This window comes from Ambystoma mexicanum, chromosome 9 (assembly GCF_040938575.1).
Source record: "Ambystoma mexicanum isolate Mex_15411 chromosome 9, UKY_AmexF1_1, whole genome shotgun sequence".
Classification (NCBI taxonomy): Eukaryota; Metazoa; Chordata; class Amphibia; order Caudata; family Ambystomatidae; genus Ambystoma; species Ambystoma mexicanum.
Window position 1 is genome coordinate 1,177,612,028 of NC_090931.1, and position 14,034 is coordinate 1,177,626,061.

Here is a 14,034-nt window from a genome sequence, read left to right on the forward strand (position 1 = left end):
TCTTGTCATCATTCAGGCAGAGGCCATGTGTGGCCATCCATGCCTGAATGATGGAGAAGACTTCATTGATCCGGTTGATGTCCGAGTTGTAATTGTCGGATAAAGTGAGGAGTATCTGGGTGTCATCTGCGTAGTTAGTGTAGGTGACACCCAGATGGTCCAGCTTGCCGAAGAGGGGCTTTGTAAATATATTATAAAAAGTGGGTGAGACACAAGATCCTTGTGGGACACCGCAAGTAATGGGAATAGGGTCAACCGCTGCTAGTGGTGAGAAGACCCGCATGGTCCTGTTGTCAAGGAAGGATTGGATCCATGTGTCCGCAGAGTGGGAGAAGTGTGCTGCCGATGACAAGTGGTTGCACAAGATTTTGTGGTCAACCAGGTCAAAGGCAGCAGAGAGGTCAAGGAGAAGAAGGATGGCAGCCCTACCTTTATCTTTGAGTTCGTCTATCTGGCTCTTGAGATCAACAAGGGCCGTTTCTGTCCCATGTTGAGGACGAAAGCCAGATTGGCGAGTTCCTAGTAATTGGTTTGTCTCAAGGTAATCCTGAATTTGTAAATAAGCCACTCTGTCAAGAGTTTTTAGTAAGAATGGGACAGTGGTAATGGGTCTATAATTCATGTGTATATCTGGGTCGAGGGTTTGTTTTTTTAACAGTGGTAGGACCCAAGATTGTTTCAGATTACTTGGGACCATGTTATTGGAGAATGACAGGTTCATTAATTTGGTAATGAAGGGGGAAAGATCCCTGGCTGCATCTTTTATGATCTGTGCGGGGCAACTGTCCCCCTTGCAGTTCAAGGGTTTCAAGGATGCTATCATTTTGTGTACTTCAGGTATGGTTACCTTTTTGAAAGTAAAGCCTGAGCTAGTGGCGGTGGGTGAAGGAAGGGTGGATCTGGAGGTAGGACCATGAGTGAGTTGTTGTTGTTTGTTAGCAAGGGCATTCTGGATCCCTGTGCACCATGGTTAGTCCGTTGTGCAGGTATCTGCGGGAGGAATGGGGTTTTCTAATTCCTTTAGGATGTTAAAGAGCTCTTTTGTGCTAGAGCCTGCCTGAGAGATCCTGGAATTAAGAGATTCTTTCTTAGCGCGTGTAATCTCATTTTGTAGAGGGTGGAGATATTGGTCAGATTAGTTCTGTTGTTTAATGAAGGCACTAATTTCCATAGTGATTCAAGTTTACTTTTTTGTTGTCGGAGAAGTCTGAGCTCCGGGGTGTACCACGTATTCAGGTGTGCTATTGGTTTCCCTTCGCACATTTTTTGTGGGGCAATGATGTCGATAGCTTTAGCCATGGATTCATTATAGGCGTTGACCAGCAGGTTTAAGTCAGTTGTAGCTGGTAGAGGGATCAGAATAGGGGTCACCAGGGGTATTAAGGCTTCCGCTGTGATGTTGCTCTTTTTCCTAGTTGGGCAGACCGGTGGAATAACAGGTCTTTTATGCACTAGGTTGCCGATATTAATGTCGAGTGGGAGGAAGTAGTGATCCGTCCAGATGAGCTGTACGTAGGGTGATGTTGCAAATAAGGGCAGTTACCCAGTCAAGGATTCTGCCCTTCGAGTGGGTGGGTTTGGAGCAAAGTTGTATGAGGCCATGCTCCTCTAATGCCGTGGCCAGGGCAATGGCTGGGGTGTCGAGAGGGTCATTAAACCCAAGATTGAAGTCTCCCAGTATAATCATTTGTGCTGAAGGTTTGGAACTTTTGGCTACTAGTGAGGTGATATCTTCCTCAAATGAGCCAGGTGGGCCCGGGGTTCTGTAAATTAGATGCCTTGTGATAGTACTCTAAGGGAAGGTTTGTAATTTAACTGTGAGATGCTCACATGATTTGAGTGGAGGAGAGGAGGCTAGTCTAATATCAAGCGATGACTTAAAGATGATAGCTACACCACCTTCTCGAGCGTTAAGTCTGTCTACTCTGAGGATGGTGTAGTTATTAGGGATAGCTAGGGTAAGAGATGGTTCCGCAGCATCATGCAACCAGGTTTCAGTCACAGCAAGGAAGTCCAGGTTGTTGGTCAGAATGATGTCGGCGACTTCTATGGAATGGGAGACTAATGATTTAACATTTAGAAGAGCTCCTTTTAGTGTAGGAGGGGTGGAATTGATGGAGGTTACAGTGTGATTGTTAGTCTTGTCGGGTAGTTTAGCTGGGCGTTTGCTAGTTCTGTGGTGGGTTCTGGCACCAAGTCTATTGTTACGATTGGTAGGGATGAGGGTAGTAGTTTGAGAGACAGTTAGGTCAGTCGTTATGGAGGGGCTGTAATCAGGGGTGGGGCAGGATGTAAAAGAAAGGAAAAGCTGATGTGAAAGATTTGTAGAACATTTGTACGTGGCATTTGGTGTGTGGAAATGTAATATGTTGGCAGTACATCTAAGTAACTGCCACTTGAAGTGAGCAGGTGCTGAATGCTACATTACATGGGATTTGACAGAGTGGTCAAAAAACAACTGTCTTATTGAGAAGCTTATTACATGGTAAGTGGCAGGAACCTTGCATACATACATTAGTAAAAGTGTTGAAAATATACTTAAAAACATATAAGCATACCTCTACTCTGTCTTGTTAGATGCAGATGTTGTTGAAACTGCTAATTGACATCTTGGGGAAATCCACAGTAGTGTCTGATGCAGGTGGCTGTGAGTAACAGGAGCTATGGACTCTAAAAGATGAAGAGTACATCTGAAGTGTTGAACTGAGATGACAGGGTTACATGTAGAGATTATGGATGTGATTCTTTAATGGATGTGTGACTGTTTGAAAGCAGCCAATGAGGCAGTGTTACAAAAATAAAAGTAAAATGGGTAGAAGGGCTGTCTTGTGCTATGGCATTTATGGGCACTGCGGTAATCCACAGACACCAGACTTGTCATCCAGATCCTTTAAGGATTCCTGGCATGGAATGAGAACTGTGGGAATTAGCCATTCAGGTTGTGTGATTTTCATTTACAGGAAGACAGGGTAGCAAGTGTGTTCTTTGTTGTGTGCACTGAAGATGGCTATGGCTATGGCTATGAAGAAGCAAAGTGTATGGACGGTGGGAGATTGTTGAATCCATTCATTGAAGGTTTATACTGAATCTTGTGGCATCTCTGCTACTATTGGTTTTCAAGAAGTGGATGTTTTGTGGTATGCAGTTTGTGGGTTACACTGGGTAACTTTATTATAATTGTGTAACATTATGGCTCACTTTAAACATCCTGATATTATTATTGTGCATTGTGGAGTCAACAGCCTGGGCTATGTCACTCCAGTATCTTTACAGTTTGCCATGAAGGATGTGCCGAGAAGCCTAATGGAACTATTTCCAGCTGTGAAGATTTTTTTTCTGAATTCAATCATAGGCAAATTGGAAGAAGCTAGGCATCATGTAAATTAAGGTGTATGTCCTTTTGTATATGGTTTAGGGATGGCTTCTTTTGACAATGAAAATATCAAGATGGATGGAGTAAATACTTTTTTAAATTTGTGACGTCATGTTTGATGTCCTGGTTGTTAGTGCGTACCATAACTGGTGAATTTCTTGTTTTCTTTAAAGTTGACTTTTAACCATAGTTTCCCGTTAACAAAGCTTATTCACTGAATTGTATAGGTTTTCTTTTAGTACAACTTAGCCATAATGTCCCTTAACAAAGTTTGTTCGCTGAATTTCATAGATTTGTATTAGTGCACCTTAATCCTATCTCCCCTTTAACCACGTTTTTTCAGTGAATATGTGTAGATATGCATCTCGATTTTAAACAATATAACATTGCTCAACATATTTTTGTTTACTTTGCTATCAGAATGTAGGGTTTTGAAAACCATGAAAAAAAACTATTTTTTATTGGTATGTGAAGCACATTTATGAAAATGAGATTGCAACCTAAAGAAGATATATCAGTGCCAATGTAAATGAAATATTAGAAAGCATTTTGAGCAATAAGTGAAACTCTAGACGTGATTGGGCAAACCCTTAAATCACCTCAAAATGTCATAAGGAGATAAGCAATGTTTTCATATGTTTCAATTTAATTAGTCAAATCTCTTCTATTGCTTAATGTCATTGAAACATGGATATTATTGTAAATATGCATGATCAGACAATATATAAACATAACAACGAATACGAGTTTTGAAAGCGCCTGCTTTATTAAAGGTATTTAGGGGCAAATATTTCAGAGTGCATTATTAATAAGCATATTGTACAGCACCTGGTAACACTAGAAGCAATTAGTAAACATATGCATAGATTAATGGGTCATGCCAAATTAACCTGCTGTTCTTTTTGTATTGGTAAGCAAAAATGTGTATACATCAAATTAGATAAATGGTGTGCTGCACACTTGAAACTGCAAAGATGTGCCATGTAGTGACATTCAAAAGTTAACTCTCTCTTTTTTAAGTTACATGAGCAAATGGTAGAATGGTTTGTGCAGTAAAGCTTTTGACGGAATAATTGCACAATTTCAGAGTGATCTTAAATGCGAAAGAGTGGCTTTTCATTATCAGACTAGACTACATTTTAACAGAATAAAAATGATAAATGCTGCTTTCTTTTAGACTCTTTGCACTTCTATGTGCATGCAAGGGACACGCCAAAGTCAACGCACATCCAATGGACAATAAGCAGACTAATATTCGAAGTTGTCTCATCGCACTACAGATCGAATAGGGAGGTTCTTGAGAAGTCAGCACACACGCTCGTGAAAAGAGGAGACGAGGAGCTAACCTTGAATGCTCAAGCAAAACGGACACATCAAACGTTGTGTAGTTTTTTTGTTTTGTTTTTTTTTCTATCTAGGGAGAAATTGGTATCATATTTAGCACGATGAAGCATTTTTTCCACAATATTGGGCCACCCTTAAAGAATACTGAACTGGTCCATCAGACGTATTACATGAACACGCGACATACAATTGAAAGCTCAAACTGCCATGACTGATTTCCTGTTTGAGTGAGAGATGATTTGATTAGTCTGCACAAGTATTTAAATTGAAAATTCCATGGTTTGACTGCAACACTTTTCTGTCACAAAACATTAGAGACCACATATGGACGTTCATTATTGCTGGGAGGGTAGACATTGACTCGCATTGACAGCAAAGCACCGTTTACGGTCGGAAAAGTTATATCATTCTATCTCTGAATTAGGAGCTCGCTTCCAGCAGAGTCAGCATGGGTCCAATTAGGCTGAATGATTCCCTTAGGGTTTGGGCATAGAGAATATTAATCTAAGGCACACTTTGGAGGATTCAATCGTAAGGGGTGAGATAGTGTGAAACGTCCATTTCGTTATGCATATGTGTGCATACACTCTTCTGCCCTGCTCTATCCCTGCCTCTGGTCTGTCACTGTTTGTTCATTCCCTTCTTCTCCCTCCAGCTTCCCTTATTTCGCCTGGAGGCTCTTACACTATCTGAAACATTCTCACGCCTTGTACGATAGCTTGTTTTTTGTATGTCTTTCCCCCTCTTTTCCTTCTACTCTCTACCCTCCTTTCCTAATTTTTGTCTATACTCTTACACTATCTGAAATGTCGTCAGGCCTAGTACAATCGTTGCGTGCCTTCATACAAGGCCTTGTAAGAATGACTATTGTATTTTACTTCTGCACCCTCCCCCACCTCAAAGCGCTTTAAAACACTTTCTGTGTATATGTGCTCTAGAAATTGACCAATAAATAAATAAAATAAATAGCAAATGTATCAGATTGGTTAAACACTCCCTGACAAACCTATAACCTGGCAACCAGAGACGAGGCAACGTTTGGAAGCTCATTGATTTGGCCTGTATAGAAACAATTGAATTAACCACTTCAAAAAGAATTAGCAGTCCACTCCAAATATTCATGTTCCTTTCAGCAGAGAGCAAAGCAACATGGGAGGTCAGTAAAACAGTGTGCATTCAATTTTGGGGCCCTGGGATGGAACTAAAAGACATTTTCCCAAAGAAACCAGCTCTAATGTGTTTTTGGAAACTGTTGTGAACATTTATACTGGGGTGTTTAGCGCTAGCTGAGTTATGAGTTATCATTTCTTTAAAATGGCAACAGCACACTTGTGGTTACTTTAGAACCATAATCATCAATTCTTTGGGGGATAGGATTTCTTGTGCAGCAACCATAACCTCCATTTGATATAGTAATTTTAACATAATGTAATTGTTTAGGCTGACTGAACTATAGCATGATTTTAACAAACATTATTTTCATGGCTGGTGGCCACTTTCTCCCCTATAATCACAACCTTCACCCACTTTACCCCTATTGTGGGCCAATTGTCCTCTGGAAATGTTCTGTGTCCAGGGATAAGCCCTGTGGAGATACCCCATGCACAGCTGAGCCACCAGAAGTATTCAATTTGAAAGTCCTGCAACCAGGCAGAGTGGCCACCTTGCCCTATTTTAATGCCATGGGCCACTGGCCACAGCTTCCAACCATGGCCAGATGCCACTTTATAGAGGGACTGACTTTGGTTATGCTCAGTTCTGACCAAGTCAACCAAACAAGAAACTCGGTGGGTTTGCGGTCAGTCCTTTTATACACATGATTCCCACTGTGGGACGGTAGGTATCTGCTCATGGCCTAGGAACTGTGTCCATGACTAGCATTCCCTTTACCAGGGCATGTTCTTTGACCACCAACCACACCCAGTCAACCCACTGAAAGAAGCAATTGGGCCTGGCCTTTGGCAAGGTCCAGTGGCCACTTTGCACAATTTCTTGTCTGCATTCAATGTCCATGGCTTTTTGGCATCACCAGTTGCTCCCCCATCCATAGCGTGGACTTTAGTCAAGCCCACTGCCTTTCAAATTGACCTCAAATAACCACTCAGTCTATTGTGCATCCCGACTCTTTGTCAATGTCAAACTCACACTGTGGGTCCTTGCAGCCATTTTGCTAAGGGCATGGCTTTTGACATTGGACCAAGCCCCACCAACTCACCTGACATAACCCCATGGCAAGTGCCAGTGGTCCATTTACTCCCATTTCGGTCCCTTGGGGTACTGGGCATTATCTGTGATCATGTACACTTGCTACTTTGGCTAGGGCATACGATTTACTTATGATCCATTCACCACCAATCCACCTGAATAAGTATGTTTACATAGTGTGAGACTTTGGGCTACTTGCCATGGAGGTAGTCATGGCTAGTGTTTGCAATTCCCAGAGCATGACCTTTGGCTGCTACGGTTACACATTTTAGGTGCATAGGGTCACTTAGCCTGAGTTATGGGGGTTGAATTACTATAATTGTGGCTCTCAGGGCTACTTGGCATGGCTTGCAGCCATGCCAATTGACCTCTGTGTACGGAGCATGGCCTTAGGCCATGCACAAGTCCCAACCAAGCCATGTGCTGTACTCAATCAACCTCAACGGTGGACCAGTGTGCACTATGCAAACGTGATGGTCCTCATATGTGCCTCAGACTCTAACAAGTAATGCAAATTAACCAGTGTGCTTGGCTTTTTGCCATTCTCAATGGTCACTTAAACCCATGCCAGGTCTGTGCACACCTAGCCAAGGTATCTGGCCATGGTCAAGACCACTTTGCTTGGAGTATGACATTGAAACATTCCCAGTTTCTGCCAAGTCCCTCGAAGTAGTCACTGGCCTCCATCATAGGTTAGTGGCTAATTTTCCATAGCCCTACCTGTCCTCACTAAGTAGTCAGGGGAACAGGCCTCTGGCCATGTTCTGTAGACACTAGATCCCTATCTAAGGTTTATAGTGCATTAGCTATGGCTTATGGCCATTTTCCAGGAGAATGTGCTCTGGCCAGCTAATCCAAGAGTACTTTCATAGTCCATGGTCTGAGGCTCAGACTAGGTCCTCGAAACCCACTGTAAAACATGACAGTTTGCCATTCTGTGGTTATATGCAACCATGTGTGACACCTTCATCAGCCTACACTGTCCCCATTTCAATTGTGTTACATTAGGGTCAAGTAGAAACCTGTAAAGCAAATGAAAACCACAAATACAGCCTTTGAAAAAGTGTTGCAAGACCACAACCATCCTGATAAGCTGATTTTAAAATCAAACACAAAATAACAAATCGGAGGATGATTTTGCAGGTTTTGAGTCTCAGAACTGTTCAGACATACTCAAATACCGCCCAGCCAGCCACATATCACTGATGGACCCTTGCCTACTTTTCTGTGAGCCATATTTGCACTGAATTTGTGAAATCACCTTTCTAAGGTTTAATGCAAATTCATGTAGTGGTCTGGGCTGTAGGTGCAACAGAATTTGTGTCAGTGGATAATGATCGTGAAAATGAAAGTTTTACGACCTTCCCCTTCCCCAAAATCCCCCTGATGGAACGGTACACATGGTATATATACAATTCAGAAGTCGGTCTAGATTTCTTTTTCTAAGGTTTTAGACAGATTTGTGAAATGGTGCCAAAGTTTTAAGCCTCAGTATTGCAATAATATGTAATTAATCATACATGTTCTTCTCCTCTGTTCATGGTATTAGGTAGTGGATCAGCAGAGTATAATGCCATTGTTTTGAGAGCAGGGTTATTGCAATATGTGAAAAGTATTCGAATGTGTTCTGAACCACTGAAAAACAAACCTACTTCCATAAATTGGTGGCTTTCTTAAAAATAGCCTTAACAGGCAGGACGGTTACACTTGGCCTTTCACATATCTACTAATTAAACAAAGTAGGCAGATGCATTTGTGTTATGGACGTCTGCATTTCTATCTTGATGTGATTATATTTGCATCTGCCCAGTCAAATGAGTATCCAAAGTTATGTTTATAATAATTATCTTTTAAAATTTAAAAATACATTTCTGAGGATGAATTAAGAGTAATATGTAGACACTCAAATAACAGAATGAAATAACCCATTGCAGTTCAACACATATATATATATATTCAGTAAAAACACTTTGTTAAAGCGACGTTATGGTTAAGTTGCGCTACTAAAAACCTATGAAATTCAGTGAAAAAACTTTGTTAAAGGGACGTTATGGTTCAAAGTAAAACCGAAAACCCCCTGAAATTCGGCAGTTATGGTAACATAAGCAACCATAACTTGCGCCACCGTGCACCGCTAACACTAACACCCAGGACATCAAAGATGACATCACAAATGTCATTGATGACATCACTGATGACATCACATGTGCATTTACTTTTCATAAAAACTCTGTACAAGGGATTCTTATAATGCTGACCAAAAACTGTCAAGGATCGTTGGGATAAATATCATGAGCTAATTAGTGCATTAAGCAATGCATTGATATAAATAGCATTCTATTATGAAGTTCTATCCAGTATACTAAGCTACTCATGCAGAAACATAGGCAGTGTGTGCAGCACACATGATGAAGGTGCCATATTCATAATCTTGCCATGTTGAATACTGAAATGATAACGGCTTTCTTATTAGAGTTTTGCGTACTGTGAAACATGTAATGAGTAGATAATAAAACCCACTTAATACATAATTATTACAGACAAAACACAAAGAGACAACAACACATACAAATATGAGTATATACAGGGACAGTGAAGTAAACAAAAAAGCAGAAGTAGTAGCAGAAAGAGTTCATAATCTAACTGATTGTCTTTATGCAGAGACGCTATTGCTCTGTTTCAAAGCTGTTACTTACCATATGTATGTGTATCACATGATGTGACTGCACCCAAAGGAAAGTAGAGTGAGTACAATGTATACAAATATGAGCATATACAGGGAAGGTAGAGTAATAAAAATAAAACTATGAGAAAGTGCTGATAACCCTAATGATTATCTTCATGCACAGAAAGGATTGCTCTCTTTCAAGCCTGTGTCTTCCGCTATGTATATGTTTCATATGATGTGACCTGACCCTAGGTCTACAAATATAGTACCTTTTCAATTTTTACTTCCTGACTGTTACTGAAGAAAACTATGTGGCTTCAATATGTCAGTAAAGGATAAAAAGGGAGAGCCAGCCATGTGATGTCATCAGTGATTTGGTGTAAATCCGTCCAGCGGTTTGGCGTGTGGCCGTGCGCAAAGTTTTTTCCCATTATGTCTATAGGACCCCCCCTATAACTTTCCCCCCCTGGACGAATCCTCACCAAACTTTGCAAAAGAATTCAGAGTGGGCCATATACTTTTTTTGCAAAGTTTGGTGAGGATTCGTGCAGAGGGAGCGAAGTTATAAGCCACCCAAAAAATGCTCTTCCTATGGAAACACCAACTTAACCATAACTACATGGACGCTACCGCGTCCATGTAATATATATATATATATATATATATATAGAGAGAGAGAGGATTGGTCGTTTCATGTAACATGCAAAAGTGCCACCCAGCAGCCATCTTTCTGGATGTGCACATTATCTCATAAGCATGCTTTTTGCTCCAGAAAAAAATGGCAAATAGAGTAGCACTGTTTTTCCCAAAGCTGCATCAACCCAAAACAGACTGTTCTGAAGGACACATGCAACAACGTACCTCATTAGGTGTATTCATCATGTTATAGTTTTACATATTTTAATCCAACCATTGGGGTATGTTATGTACACACCCTCAATGTTGTGCGGGCCTTCAAAGCTTAAAAATAAAAATGAACATAACGTTCTATCAGAAATGTCAGAAGGCTTATTGGCATGTATACAATTTCAGCTAACAAATGACACATTCTGCCCTGCCACGAGTAGCCATTTCTGGAAGTTCAACACCAGTTCACAGCAAGTGAAACATGCATTGTAGGTATGAACATTAGTTCAGAAACATTCATTTTGCTCCATAAAATTGACTTTAATTGTCTTTATCTTACAGAGCAGTGCTGTTTTTAAAAACCTTATTTTCCCAGACAGAAAGCTCCCACGGATGCAACAACCAACGTTGATCAGATCCTTGTTTTACTTAATACATGATTTGCTTTCTTTTCATCAGAAATGTTTCCATTTCAAACTTAATTCGAATCATGCTCCAAATCCATTTATTACAATGTCTATGGTAAGATTTGATTTTTCCCCAGTAATGTTAATATGATACCACTTAATGCACACTTATTTTTTTATGATTGCACCTCAATAATGCAATGTTTTAACATATGTCCTTCTAAGTCTGCCTAAGTCTGCCTGAGAAAAGAACAAACATATTCTTAACAAGTCAATCCATCGAACTAAAATGCATTACATTCAAACTCCTCCTCGAATCATATTTCTTCTACATGATCAATCCCTTTATGGTTCATCCTATTAATATGTCAATTATCATTTGCATAATAAATGATAGTCCGTTTCTGCATCGTCTTCAATTCCCTAATGTATTTATTGAGCAGAAGATCCTATAATAACACTCTTTAATTCACACAGGATTCACATAATGGGAGAATAATTTATCTGCTCCCTCTAGTGCTTCCCCTCCTTCAAATCTGGGAAATTGCTGCACAACCTTATTCACCACAGCTTGACTTTGTGTTCTCATGTTTAATTTATGATGCATTGTAACCCCACGATCTGTAACATGATTCATGTTGGCAAGCTCTTTCTTATTTTAATTTATATACCACAAGACCATTATTGTGACCCACGTACATTACCATGCAGTTATCCACATTGTAACTCATTAGTCAGCTGTCGGTCGAATGTTCTAGGGTATCCGTATTTCTCTGCAGTTTAAGTGTGTCTCGCCTTAAGCTAACAATAGCACTCCATTTAATATAAAGTGCACCAATTGCTTTTGCATTACAATCTGCCTGCGTGCCAACCATTACTGAAGAAACTAGCCTCCACCTGAAGTTGTGACTATTCATTTAAAACAAATGTGTCTTTAATTGAATTGTGGCGTATCTTGCAGAAAGGTGTAAAGCACACACGGCCTTTTCTGTTTGTCTATTGGGGTAGAGACAGAGTAGCTGCAGATGTCACAGACTTGAGAAGAAATGCATAATGCCTTGCTCTAGGTTAAGAAGGGCAAATGTTGTGGGAGTTAAGTCTGTCCCTCTGGGTATTGCAGTTTTCTCCGGATAATCTCACAGAATAATGGACATTAAGGTTTCATGCACTGATTCGTGGCAGGCAGAACCTACACGTATCAGGGTAAAACGCTATGGTGGTGCATTGCAAGGGTTGTGACTGTAACAGCAGAGGCTGTATTATCAGTGTTTACTTTACTATTGTATGTGTTTTTGTTTCTCCAAACGTACACCAGAGATCTATGTATTTATTTGGAGTTGTAGAAACATGATGCTTTGAATATGGCATAAAACCTCTAAATGTTGATAGACGAAGTCTAAACTTGATTTTGAGTTAAGGTAATATTTCAGGTTTCACTTGTTGTGTCCGTGCACGAGTGTCCTATATTGACGAGGACACACGAGTGAAGAGCAGTGAGGTTAGAGAGTTGATTATGGAATAGTTCCATTCATCAATACAAAGGTGGCCAACGTTGCAAATGCCAATCCATATCGTGAGTGAAATCAGCAGTAGTATCTGTCAGCAGTGTTATGTGTGAGTATTTCACTCTACCACAGTCGACATTAGCATGACTTCAAAGTATTGAACTCATCTAGAGACACAGTTGGAGAAAAGCACATCACACAAACATTAGAAAACCGTTTTATTTTTATTCAGGAAATGCATTGATTCTTTATCAGAAAAGACAATATACACATGCATGTAAGCTTGTTCACTGTATTCTCTTGCATATGATATCAAGGCAATTAAGGTCAAACCTCGTACAAACACAATATTCTTTGGCCCTGCTAACAAGGAAAGGAGAGAGAAGAATTGACATAGGTTTTCTTCACACCGATATGGTCAGACACATCGTCTCGTCAGTTCCCTATGGGTGAGATCTTCAATTGAAATCCCTCTAAGATATAAGAGTGCAATGGTACAGATTTCTGCCGACACTGATCTCTACACAAAGATTTCTGTAACGTTACATTTCATTATAAGGACTAAATGGCAGACCTGTTCATTCTAGAAGTGAACTGATAAGCTAAGTCTTGTCCTTGAAACATTTCCAACAATTCTCCACTAGTGTAGGTGGATTATGCCATAACTCCATTAATTCTAAAAAATGTAACATCTTTTTTATATCATACTGGCTGGTCATATTACACTGAGGGCAACATTAATTTCAAGTGGTCTCTTGGGATCATTTCGAGCATATGCCCGACCTCTGCTGCCCAATGCTGATATTTGCAGTAAACGCAATGGGTGACTGTAGTGGTTTTGCCTCAGTTTGGTGGAAAAGAATAAATGTGGCAATGTATAACAATGGTACAGATTCCTCCCCTTCCTCATATCACCCTATTTCACTTGACAGCCCCACTGCTAAATTATTTTGGAAAATATGTGCAATGTTGTTTGCTGAACGAAAACCTTGTGTTAGCAGATATTCAATTCAACATTTGGGCAGGATTGGCTACTGAACTTCACAGCTTAAATTAGCGCCTATGTGTTAAACATGCCCATGTCCTGGGAGCTTTGGTGCACGTAGCTTGAATTAACTTGTTGTGTGTTTGGTGATGTTGATCAGGATTGGCTCTGGCCCATGTAGCATGATCTATACATTCCAAGAGATTTGATAGCTATAGTAATGCACCTGTATATGGACACATCTAATGTGCGCTATTGTAAACCGAGTGAGTTAACAGAGATGTTCAGAGATGTATATTTTATTTTGTATTTATTCGTTACTTATAACGTGAATCTTGCCAAACTGCCTCAATGTGCACATAAAACACGACTGAACAGACAACACAAAAGGAAACCAAATGGAAAGGGAGTGTGTGAAATCTGTGTCTTTGCCCCTCTTCTTTTCAATCTCAATGAATACACCCAAAGGCCTATCAGAAACAGTTTTGTCGGATGTCAACTAGGGTTTCAGAACTCCTTATTCTCGTGTTCAAGTGTATGGACCATGCTGTTCTTATTACAAGTACCTCAGCTTGTCTGCCCCTGCTGGTGACAGACTTTTCTGATTGCCTGAGCAAAGGGGGCTTTGCGGTCAATATTAACACATCAAAAGAGATGCTTATATAAAGAGATCTTAAAACATGCAGACCGACCCTGTTAAA

At 40.3% G+C, this 14,034-nt stretch overlaps 1 protein-coding gene across 3 annotated transcripts in view; it reads left to right on the forward strand.

Moving 5' to 3' along the window:
* LRP1B (LDL receptor related protein 1B) overlaps positions 1-14,034 on the forward strand; it is a 4,835,697-nt gene that overhangs the window by 551,149 nt on the left and 4,270,514 nt on the right. The gene's annotated exons all lie outside the window — the stretch shown is intronic.